At 37.8% G+C, this 12,067-nt stretch overlaps 1 long non-coding RNA gene across 1 annotated transcript in view; it reads right to left on the reverse strand.

The window, feature by feature from the left end:
• The window catches only part of LOC140498285 (uncharacterized), a 37,812-nt gene that overhangs the window by 8,561 nt on the left and 17,184 nt on the right, over positions 1-12,067 (reverse strand). Inside the window, exon 2 of the long non-coding RNA XR_011965051.1 lies at positions 3,056-3,244. This is a non-coding gene — a long non-coding RNA (uncharacterized lncRNA). The remainder of the gene's footprint in view (positions 1-3,055; positions 3,245-12,067) is intronic.

Below are 12,067 nucleotides of genomic sequence, written 5' to 3' on the forward strand. Positions count from 1 at the left end.
TACTAGGGAGTGGAGCTTCCTTGTTGGTCTCCTCTGGGTGTGGGGTTTAGCTGCCAGCCTGTCCCAGAGGTGGGATCTTGCTGCTGGGTTGTTATAGTAACATAATTTTTCTGATGTCTGGCCCTGGAGGTGACATCTTCTTGCACCAGCCAAGAAAATCCCAAATGAGGTCACGAAGAGTCAGACACAACTGAACAAAACTATCATCATTATTGTTTCATCTTATTCTCATATGTTTCAAATGAATTCATATAGAAATCCCCAGATATGAGATTTTATCTGACAAGTATTATTATTCTTTAATATTTAATGTGCCAGGACTATTTCACAGTTGGATAGCTGCTCTTTTTTTGTAATTACATAAATATATTGAGATATCAGCTCAGCTCCAAGAGGTTCATTAAAAATATCTTAAAGACCAATCCAAAATCAGGACAATGGGAATATATGTGTAACAGCAAGTACTCCAACATACACAGAGGGACCTGCTATCACAGGTTCTTAGATCTGCATTCATAAAAAGAAAGGCAACTTTTGTGGGGTTAACAACCACTTTAATCAAGCACATGTATCATTGCTTTAACCAAGCACATACATCACTCACCTAGTTTAGGGGAGTCAGCACCCCAAACTTCCAAGACAATACAGAGAAATTAAAAGTAAGCAGACATGCTTCCAAAATGTCTGTTCGTAATTCAACAGATGAATGTCTGATCATAATTATCAGAGAGGTAAGCACATCTGGGTTCTCAAAAAGCCAGAGAGGCTGCTTAGAGGCTTCCCAGAGTCTCATCTGGCATACAGACCTTCTTCCAAAAACTAAATCCCCAAAGTAAAACCTCACCCTCAGAGTATTTATACACTTTTTATAGTCAGAGGACATAACCCTCTAACCCAGCCCCTCAATAGAAAAAACAAAAGGTACTTGGGACCCTCCTACCAAGCAACTCCCCTAAACAAGCTTCCCATGCTGGGCAGACCCTTCAATACGTGGGAAAGATCTTCCCCAGTCACATTATTCAATCAGAGGCACTTTTAGTAAAACAAAAACAGCAAAAGATCCTAATCTGATTGCCATTACAATATATCTTATCCTGTTCCCACATGATTTTGATTTTTTTCTCTGTATCGCTATAATTTGAACGTCTTTTGTTCCATTCAGTTTGGTGATTATGGGTATTTAATATGGTCTATTTAAAATGATGCTTCTAAACATCAATGGATCTATATTATGTATGCATGGATATATATTATCCGATATTATTCCATAATTCTGTGAATCAATTCATGAGGAAGATTAGTACGGTGGTGATATGAAGGATCAAAGATGTTTTGGAAGAGAAAAGGAAGGGGAGAGATTAAGATGCATTGTACTTTTTTAAGTGTGTGATTAGGAACTATTCTGTGGAGGTAGCATTTGGAATAGAGAGGAGGACATGAAAGATATTTCAGAGGTAAAATCTTTGAAGTATTTGACACCAGATTCCCCCTCCTAGACATTCTCTGCTCCCTGAGTTTTTATGACACTGTTCTTTCTAGATTATAGTCTTAGCCTCATCTGACCACCCTTTCCCATTTTTCTTTCTAGGATCATTGTCTATGTTCCCTAAATTGTACATAGTTACACCCTAGGGATATGCCCTGACCCCTATTCTCTCTTCACTCATTCTCACAGTGATCTCATCAGCTCCCATTCCTTCAACTGTCATGTCTATGCAGATGCTTCCCAAATTTATATATCCAAACCTACTCCCTTACCTGAGCTACAGCACTCCACTATCAGCTTCCTGTTGGACATTTCTAACTGCATATCCCATAGATATCTCACATTAAATATATTCAAAACGGAATTCATGTCCATTAAAACCTATCCCTCTTTCTATTTCTGTTAAAAATTTTAATTTTAGTTGATCAGGTTTGCAATCTTGGAATCATACTTAACTGTTCAGTGACCAAGCTCTCCCATATACAATTAATTGCCAAGTCTTTTCATTTCTATCTCCATATTTTTCATATCCCAGTCTTTCTTCTCATATGGTTACCAGTCTAGTTCAAGCTTTCATCATTTCTTGCTTAAATTACTGCAACACTTTACTTATTGATTGTCTTGTCTCCAGGTTCTCCAATCTATTCTCCACAGTCCCTAGATGATAAAGCTAGATCTGACTGTGTCACTGCCCTGCTAAAGACCTTTCAATGGCTCCCTATTGACTTTAGGTTATAATAGAAACTTCTGTTTCTCATTTAAAACTCTACATGCTTTAGCTCTACCCAATTTTTTCAGACAGATTTTACTTTACAATCCCCACACTCTATACACTACAAACAAGATAACTTACTTCTATTCCCCACTGTATGACATTAATCTCCTTTCTCCATTCCTTTACACAGGCAGACTCCATGCCTAAAATGTTCTCCCTCCTCACTTCTGGCCCTAGGGAACCCTAGATCACATCATGGTTGTGCTCAAGTACCATCTCCTCCCCCTAGCCTTTCCATAACTTCCTAGTTGTTAGTGTTCTCCTTTCTGATGAAATTACATAGGGGGAAAAATGCATACAAAAGCATAAGAAATTTCAGAGAAGGATACAGGCGAGCAAGGTAACTTTGTTATATGTTAAATTTTAATAAACACAAAAATTCTTTAACATAAACTGTTTAATTCTATTTTTTATTTAATCCCATTTTTTATCATTTTTTTGTTCTTTGTATGTATCAAAAAAATCATATTTGCTAAGTTCATAATAATTAAAATTATAGTAATTATATAATACATTATAATATGATATAAAATGCACATAATATTATAAAATAATAATAATTAAAATTTTAAAAAATACTTTGAGGACAGAAATCATTTCATCATGTATACATGTCCTCCTTGTCTATAGTTCTGTTGCATATAGGTGTTTATTAAGAATTTGTTAAACTGAATGGAAGTGAATTGAAACTGGTATGAGATACACACAATTGGCAAAAATTCTCTTTTCCCTTTCCTTCCCCTTTTGGGCATAATTCTGCTAGCCCTCATAAAAGAGTCTGTTCAGTCACAAACCTGGAGGTTCAGTCCAGTAAACATCTTGATGCCTTCTCACTTTTCTAGGCCAGAATGGATGTGGGAGAGTAGTCCAAGAGCTGATGGATGTACCTGGGATCATCCTTTTTCAGACAGTGCGTTCTATTTTTGAGATCCTCTTCCAGGTGGCTAAACACCCATCTTTCCTGGTATTGACTGTAACAAACTCTGTGGGAGGAATAACATCTTTTCAAAACTACTTTAAAAATCATATTCCTAATGAAGCATATCATTAGTCACAGCTCATTTGAATGGGTTATGATGAAGGCAACAGTCGTTATGTGTATCTCAAATCAGATTAGAAAAGAGAAGAAAAGGGAGAATCACCAAAGAGAGCTGCAGCTTTGCTTTTTTTTTGTAACCCACTTGAAAGGAGGGTTTTAATCCTTCCTTTCTGAGTAATAGGATGTCCTTCTATCATTCATTACTCTGCAATAGAATGGGGGCACTGTGGTCTTGACATACTGGAACCTGCCATTTCTTCATAGCTTGAATTAGCATATTTTTAATAGCTAACATATATAGAGAGCCTTAAATTTTGCAAGATAGTTTATAAATATTATCTCATTTTTATCCTCAAAACAATCCCAGGAGGTGGTTGCTATTGTGATCTCCATTTTTCTGATGGGGAAACTGAGGTGGATAAAAGTTAAGTGACTTGCCCAGGGTCACAGAACTAGTAAGTGCCTGAGGAAGGATTCAAACTCAAGTGTTCCTAAATCCATCTCCAGCACTCTGTTCATTGTGCCACCCAATTGCCTCGAGTCTGTCTCTTTGTCAGTCATTTCCCACCTACCCCCCTCTCTAAGAGATATCCTCATTTATGATAAATAAAAAAAATTAAGCAAAAACATTAGATATAGAGACTGTCTGATTTTATATGTATATATGTGTATGTATGTATGTGTACATATATGTACATATACATATATGTATATATGCGAATGTATATATATGCATGTATATGTGTGTACATATACATAACAGGTGCGTATACATATGTATGTATATATTTCTGTGTGTGTGTGTGTGTGTGTGTGTGTGTGTGTGTGTGTGTGTAGTGTCCTCTCTGAGTAATCCTTCCATAGCTAGGTGGCACATTGAACAGAATATTAAGCTTGAAGTCAGAAAAGCCTCACTTCATATCCTACTTCAGACACTTACTAGCTGTGTGACCACGAGAAAACTAGTTAACTTCGCTCAGCCTCAATGAGAGGATTGAACTTGATGTCTTCTAAGACCCCTTCCAGTCCTCTTCATATGACCCTATAAACCTCTCTGCCATGCAGGATCATGATCTGGCACTAGAAGGGATGCTGGAAGCCACCTGGTCTCTCCCCTCATTTGACAGATGAGGAAACTGAGGCCTAGGAGGAAGGTTTTTTGTATTTTATTTCTTTTCTCTGAGACCTTCATTAATTTTTCCATTACTCAGAGTCCAACTTTTTCTTGAGTCATTTTCATTTACGCTGTTGTGGTTATTCTGTACACTGTTCTCATGGTTCTGCTTATTTTGCTCTGCACCAATACACTTCAAAAAAACAGCTTATCCAAGGTTGAACACATAAGGGATTAGACATTTGCTTTCTGGGATCATCTGGTAGAATAGAAAGGTGAATAATAAAATGTGCCTGGTGACACTGAGAAGGACCATTTTTCTAATGGACCATTCATGTAAACATTCACAGCAGAACAAAATTAATAATGTTACAAAAGATCCTTATCCCCAGAGCTTTCTGGACGTTGAAAGTTATTACCTCACATTACCTTCTAGATTGGAAACATTTATTGGGACAGACTCCTAAACTGGTTATTTAAGAGAAGGGCCATAAAGATGAGTATTGACCTGTATGCTAAAAAAAACTGGCCGAGACCCAGTAAAAATCAGGCAGTTGGCAATCTCCTGTTTTATATGATTTTCATGTGAATCTGTCTGTGGGGGAACTCTGTGTTAATTTGGTGCAATAACAAGAGTGTGTTCTCTTAGCTAATTAGTGTACAATTAGGTATCTTATAAAGGCTTTCTGATGAGAAGGCTGTAACTGAGTGGTGTCCCTGCAAGGCAGAAGTACCTGGGGGTAACATTAGAGGGTGGGAATAATACCTTATGTGCAGCTAGAGGATACAATATTTTAAAGCCAAGTTGAATTTCTGCTGCCTGATGGTTTACCATACACACAGTTTAAGTGCACTGTTCCACCTTCTCCTTTTTTTCCATATGTCTTTGGAAATAGAGACCCTTCATTTCTCCCTGCAGACTAGAATTATACCTTATGTGTATGCTTTATCTCAACTCCTCACCCCCCAAGCTTTTTTAAAAGTATGGAATTTTATAAAAGCATTCTATTTGGTCTTACTTTCAATACTGTCAGTTGAATAGAACATTCTCACGATTAGAAGAAAAGTCAACATTCTTGAAAGCAACATGGACATAACTTAATGAACATTTATATGAGGGGAGGAGGGAAGCAAGGAAGAGGAGACTCAAATATATTAAATTTGATTCAGTTCAGGCAAATACCTGATTTAACATTGCATATCTCTTTATCACTCTGAATCAAAGCACTAATATAATTGTTGATTCTTTAGAGAAATAGAAGCTAGGCAAATTTTGAAATTTATATGGAATTAGTGTGATGTAATGGATAAAGATGGGACTTTGGGCAAGTCACTTCAACTCTTTGGGCCTCAGTTGCCTCCTTTGAAACATAAAGGGATTGGACTGAATGATTTGTAATGCCTCTAACTCTAAATAGCAGAATACTAAGATCTTCTGAGTACTATCTTTCTTGTCTGTAAAATACCGATTTGGTTAGTTAGATAAATCTGTGATCTGAACATTGTAAGCTCTCCCTCTATCAGCCTTCATGGCCACCCATCCACCCTTTCTCAACTTGTGCCATTCATCATGTCCTTTCTTCAATCCTTCAGAGAGGCTCAGCCCAAGAGGGCTGACAGACATTCAGTCCTTGCTTGGGTCAAAGAACATTAAGGATTTTTGTCTTTGTCCCCAGACAGTCATTTTCCCATTTCCAGTATTCACTTCAATAATCTTATACTTCCAAGTCTAAAACTAGACACTGCCTCAATACTGCCTCAAAACAATCATGAAAATAATTGCTGGACAATGATTTTTATTCAGGTCTTAGCGCAGTGTCTTATACGCAAGAGGTATTTAATAAATGTTTGTTGATTTGAACAACGTCTAACATTTGTAAAGCACCTAAGCATTTTCCAAAGCCTTTTCTAATCCTGTGGAAGGACATGAGCAAAAGAGAACTTCTATCTGAGCAATTAAAAGTACCCTAACGCCCTCCTTTCTGTTCGGTTTGCATTTAACATTCATAAAACCCTGTGTTGGTGAAGCTTTTCTAAGGGTATTTGCTACAAGCAGCTGTTCACATTCTTTGAGTCTGTGTGTGCTAGTCCTTTGTTGCCAAAGAAGACCATGCCATCAGAGAAATAATGACATGACTTACACTTGACTTTGTTTTGAGTGAGGAAGGGCTGTGCAGGTCACCAGCCTCACTTCTCCTCCAGAGCCATCTGAATCCAGCGACCAGATATTCATCTAGATGACTGGAGATGACCCAGGATGAGGCAATTGGGGTTAAGTGACTTTCCCAAGGTCACACAGCTGGTGAGTGTCAAGTGTCTGAGGTGAGATTTTAACTCAGGTCCTCCTGACTCCTGCACTGGTGCACTATCCACTGCACCACCTAGCTGCCCTCTTTGAGTCTAGTGATCTGGGGAATAGCAAAAGGAGACACGGCCAGAAGGGAAGTCTATGGCCCACATAAGTGGGAGAAGAGCCAATGTAAGTTGTAAGTTGAACAGAATTATTTCAAGCAATAATTTTGGCATATTATTTGCAAGGCTGGCTGAAGATGAAGACTATGATGCTTTGGGTTTCTCTGTGGATTCAGCCTCTAATCTCCTACCGTCATGGTTAAGATCTTCCTTAGGGCTAACCTACACTACCATGACTCTTACTATTGTTAAAAATAGATTCTGATGTCATGCCTGTGGTGGAAATGGTCACCAGTTTCCATATAATGGAAAACTTATGACCTTCATAAGTGGTTTACATCAGTCACATCAGTTGGCAGCTCTGTCTAATCTTGTCCCCAGACACACTTCTCTTCACTTTTTGGCCATCTCTCATAGGACACCTGGTCCACACCATCCACCACCTCTGCTCCTGTTTCCATTTTCCAGTTTGTGAATTTTAATTAAATCATCCATCACTCAACCCTGGAAAGAATGTATTGGTCTATTCCTATAACAAATCCTGTAATTATCCGAATCCAAATTCCTTCCTGGCCATCATTTACCTGTGGGTATTGCCTCCCTCTGTTAGAATGTAAGCTCTTTCCGGGCAGGAACTGTGTTTATTTTTGAATTTGTCTTCCCTGTGTTTAGCACAGGCTTGGCACATAGTAAACATTTAATAAATTTATTTTCACTTATTATGTTATCATACAAAAATGTATTGTTACCTAGTATTAACATTAAAGAAACCTTTTTTTTAAAAGGTGAAATGCAGACTTTCCCAATTTTATTTGTCATTTAAGGCTTGCCTCACGTGCCTGGCTAACTTCTCCATGAAGCCTTCACTAATACCCCCAGCTAGAAGGGATCCTAGCTCACTCTACCCCAAGAGTAACAAAAGCTAAGATTTATTTAGAGGTATAAGGTTTTCAAAAAGCTTTACGTATATAATATCCTTTAATCTTCACCACAACCCTTTGAGGTAGGTGCTATAATTACTCTCATTTTATGATGAAGAAACTAACACTAAAAAATGTAAAGTGCCTTGCCCATGGTCACCCAGCTAGTAATTGCATGCGATCATATGTGAACTGAATTCTTCCTTACTCAGAGCCCAACACTTATTATACCTGTACCATTATACCGCTTCTCTGCCTCTCTTGTAAAATCTCTCATTCCTTCTCTTTGACCTCAAAGTTAGGGTTCAAGTCCTGCTTCTGATCTAGACTTACCATCCCATCACTTATCACATAGCTATTCACATGCCTCAGCCCCAGCCTCCAACTGAACTCTACATAGTACTCCTTAAGTAATAAAAATAATAGCTAGCATTTACCTAGTGCTTTAGAATTTTCAAAGCACTTACAAAATATTTCATATTATCCTCACAACAGCCCTGTGAGATAGGTGCTATTATTATTCCAATTCTACAGGTGAGTTCATTGAGGTAGAGAGAGGTTGCCCCTTTCCCAAAATCACACAGCTAGTTAATATTGGGAGCATGATTTGAGTTTAAGTCTTCTTGACTCCACATCTGTCTCTTTTTTTCACCAAGCAGCCTAAAGACTGTATTATATTTTATCTTTGTAACTTCCAATATCTATCTTGTATATAGTAGATCCTAAATCAATATTTATTAAATTGAATTGAAATCTAGGCATGTTTTCTGGTGATTAAACATTTTTCTAATTAGTTTGTGTGATATTTAGATTTTTTTGGAAAATATTCTATAAAATGAGATACATGCAAATAAGAAAATACAAAATGAGATTAGTGAGATAAATACAAAATTCTATGAAAAGCCTTATAAAAGGCCTTATTATTGCAAGTCCCTTTTTCTCTAAGTTAATTTGGGGCCATATGAATAGGTTCTTCACTTGGTGGACAAGGAACCTCTCTCACGTACATATTCATTTCATATGGTATCTCCATGACAGTGGCTAGGACAAAAAATGCATATACTTGGATTTCCAGGCCATTGCTTGGTGTTCTGAACTGCAAAGCTTCTTGATTCATTCACTCTGTATCAGCAAAGGAACCACATGGTTTTATTGCTCTGAACATTGAACTGGTAAGTATCCAAATTCTTCTTTCTACCTTCCCTTCTGGACTGGCTAGGCCTTGTGAATTTCCTGGGGAACTATGGCTCCACAGCCTGCCAGTGGCCCATTTGTCATTAATTGCTCCAATAGACTTAGTCTCTAAGGAGGGGAGATTTAATTAAGGACATCCAATGACATTGCCCAGCCCCCATCAGAAGGGTATGTATTTTGAATTGCTTTACTATTAGTGACATTGGCCTCAGTTTGATCTGTTGACATTTGCCATCTTGATTGTTAATCAATTTTGTGGCATGATCCATAGATCTAAGCAATGCTAAACTGACCCAGTGAACCCCATGAGGATTGAAGCCATGACCTTGGCTTCATGCTTTAAACATTTATGCTGATCAGTCATGGATGATGACTGTTGGGACCAGCTGGTAAAAGTGCTGCCCAGTGTCAGGCAGTGATCATGGAGCCTGACATTTCTTGCAACATATTTTTGGAATTCTAAGCAACAAATTGATTGGGGTGCAAGAAAGGTGTGGGAAGACAAAAGAGCACTATACAATGCCTGATGTTTCTCTAGCCCCTATTTCATATCATTACTCAATTCTATTGCAAAAGTAAGAACTAAGTGGGGGGCCACTAATAGTACCTCTTGAAATGTAGTCTCTTTTAGGAGGAAGGACCTTCTGCCTATGGGAATCTCAAAGAGGCTCATTCTGGTCCAGTAGATGCCCTGAACCTCTCATGAATAGTTACTAGTCATTAAACGTGCCTTCTTTTGTATCCCTACCTCTTTTACAATGCCTGTCGCATAATAACCACTTAATAAATGCTTGTTGAATAAAAGACGGAAAACAGAATAATAAATAGTTATCATATAAAAAGAGCTCACATTTAAAGGTTTATAAAGCACTTTCCCCATCACAATTAAATGCTACACAATTTAACAAAAAAACATTATGTGCTTACTATGTTTAAGGTACTGTTCTAGGGACTGGGAGATAAAATATCCAAAAACAATCTCTGTACCTCATGAACTTATATAGGACCATAGCTCTAGATTTGAAGGGAACTCAGTGACTGGTTAGATAGGAAACTGTGACCTAGGGAAGAAAGTAGTTTACCCAAGTACACACAGGTAGTAAGCTAGGTGTTAGAGACAGTAATTGAACTCAGGCTCCACAAGGGATGGTGGATAGAGAACTGGGCTCAGGGTGAGGAATATTTGGGTTCAAGCACAGCTTCTGATACATTCTGGCTGTGTGTCCTTAAGCCATTCACTTATCCTCTCAATGCTTCAGGCAACTCCCTAAAATGACAAATGGTGGAGAGGATGCTACCCTGAGCTGGTGGAAAGAATTTTCTCATCTGAGAATTCCCTCTGTCACTGCAATCACAGTTCCATTCCCTGCCTCTCACTCTGGACACAGTGTACCAGGCTCTTTCCTCCTTTTTCTCAAAGTATTGAGTTCAAATACTATGCAACCCATTTCACAGAAGGCAAAATGAGGGCACAGAGAAATCCATGGTCTCACCATTTTTAAATATAGAAGTCAAGATCTGAACCCTTTTCCTAAATGATGCTAAGTGTAAGACTGCTTCTAATAAACTATGCTGGCACATTCTTCTCACGCATAAACTACTCCTTGTACCTTAAAACATATCAAGAAATTACATCTCTGAATGGCCCTTAGGTTGTCATTAAATCCATAACTGCTTTAGTATTGTCTAAGTGAAACCCTTCCTCCCAGATAATGGTTTCCTCTCAGGCAGAGTCTGGTTCATTGAGGATGGCATTGCTGAGTATACTCTTGATCTTAAGTGCATGCCCAATACAAAGTGAAATTACTTTGATTTCATTGATGAACTCAATGAGAACATAAGAAGATGGGAGAATCAAATTGTCAAAATGATTTTTTAATCAAGGGAAAAAATGTCAGGCTCTGAGATGGTCTACACCTTACAATTTTGATGACAAGTGAGTTCTCCATCAATAAATACATTCAGAAATTTCATGTTTCTGTAGAGAACTTGATCAGCCGATTAATAAGCATTTAAATATCAGAGATGGGAATTCAGACAAAAGTGAAACAGGTCTTGTCTTCCAGTAATTTCCATTCTGTTGATAAGACATTTTTCCCTGTGGAGGGAATAGACATGTCCATTTTTACCTCAGTGGGGTTGAGTGATTAGGAATGATTCCATTGGCTTAGGTTTTGGGGGGTTAGAATTGCTTTTGCTGGACATGTAAAAGACAGTGTTTAAAAAACAGGCACACTAATTCATCAAGGTAGGTCATGGAGTGGTCTGACCATTCTAGAAAGCAATTTGGAATTAGGCTAAACAATGACTAAAAAATCCATAGCCTTTGATTTAATGATCTCTCTGCCAGACATACAACTAAGGTGGTCAAGGATAAAAAGAAATATTTCATACATATTTCAATTTTCATAGCAGTAGAGGAGATACCCATCAATTGGGAAATGGCTAAGCAGATTGCTACACATGGATTGTAATGCAAAATTACTGTACTTTAAAAAAATTAGGAATATGAAGAATTCAGAGAAGGATATGGAAAGATTCATATTAACTGATTTATACAGCAACAAGGGTCTGAGCCATGATGTGGAGGCCCTACTACTGTGAATTAGGCGGATGATTTAGATCTGATAGGAAAGGCAGTTGTCCATGTAGTAACTTCAATTTTTTCTCCTTTCCAAAGGCAAGACGAGAGACAGTGAAAGGAGGGAGAAACAGAGAGATATCAGCATAATGAATTACAGGGAATTTTCTACCAATGTGACCCCTCAAACTGTAGGAAACTTTCAAAAAATATGATTTTGCTTTGTATAAATGAACCAAGTAGTCAGAGGATACATATAAACTCGTGTATATAGTTTCAAAAATATGAGATTAATGTTTTTAAAAGCAATGGAGAAAAAAGAGTTCTGATACGTTGACTAATGAAAAATTGCTCTTTGGAGGGTGACAAAAAAAGGGGAATAAGCATGCGTTAATCCTCCCAACAACTTTATGAGGCAGGTTCTATTATTCTCATTTATAGTTGAGGAAACTGAGGTAGACATTTTTTTAACTGACTTGTCCAAGGCCACACAGCTGAAAAATGTCTGAAGCAGAATTTGAACTGAGGTCTTTCCAAAGGCAGCTA

The sequence above is a fragment of the Notamacropus eugenii genome, chromosome 4, assembly GCF_028372415.1.
Source record: "Notamacropus eugenii isolate mMacEug1 chromosome 4, mMacEug1.pri_v2, whole genome shotgun sequence".
Taxonomy (NCBI): Eukaryota; Metazoa; Chordata; class Mammalia; order Diprotodontia; family Macropodidae; genus Notamacropus; species Notamacropus eugenii.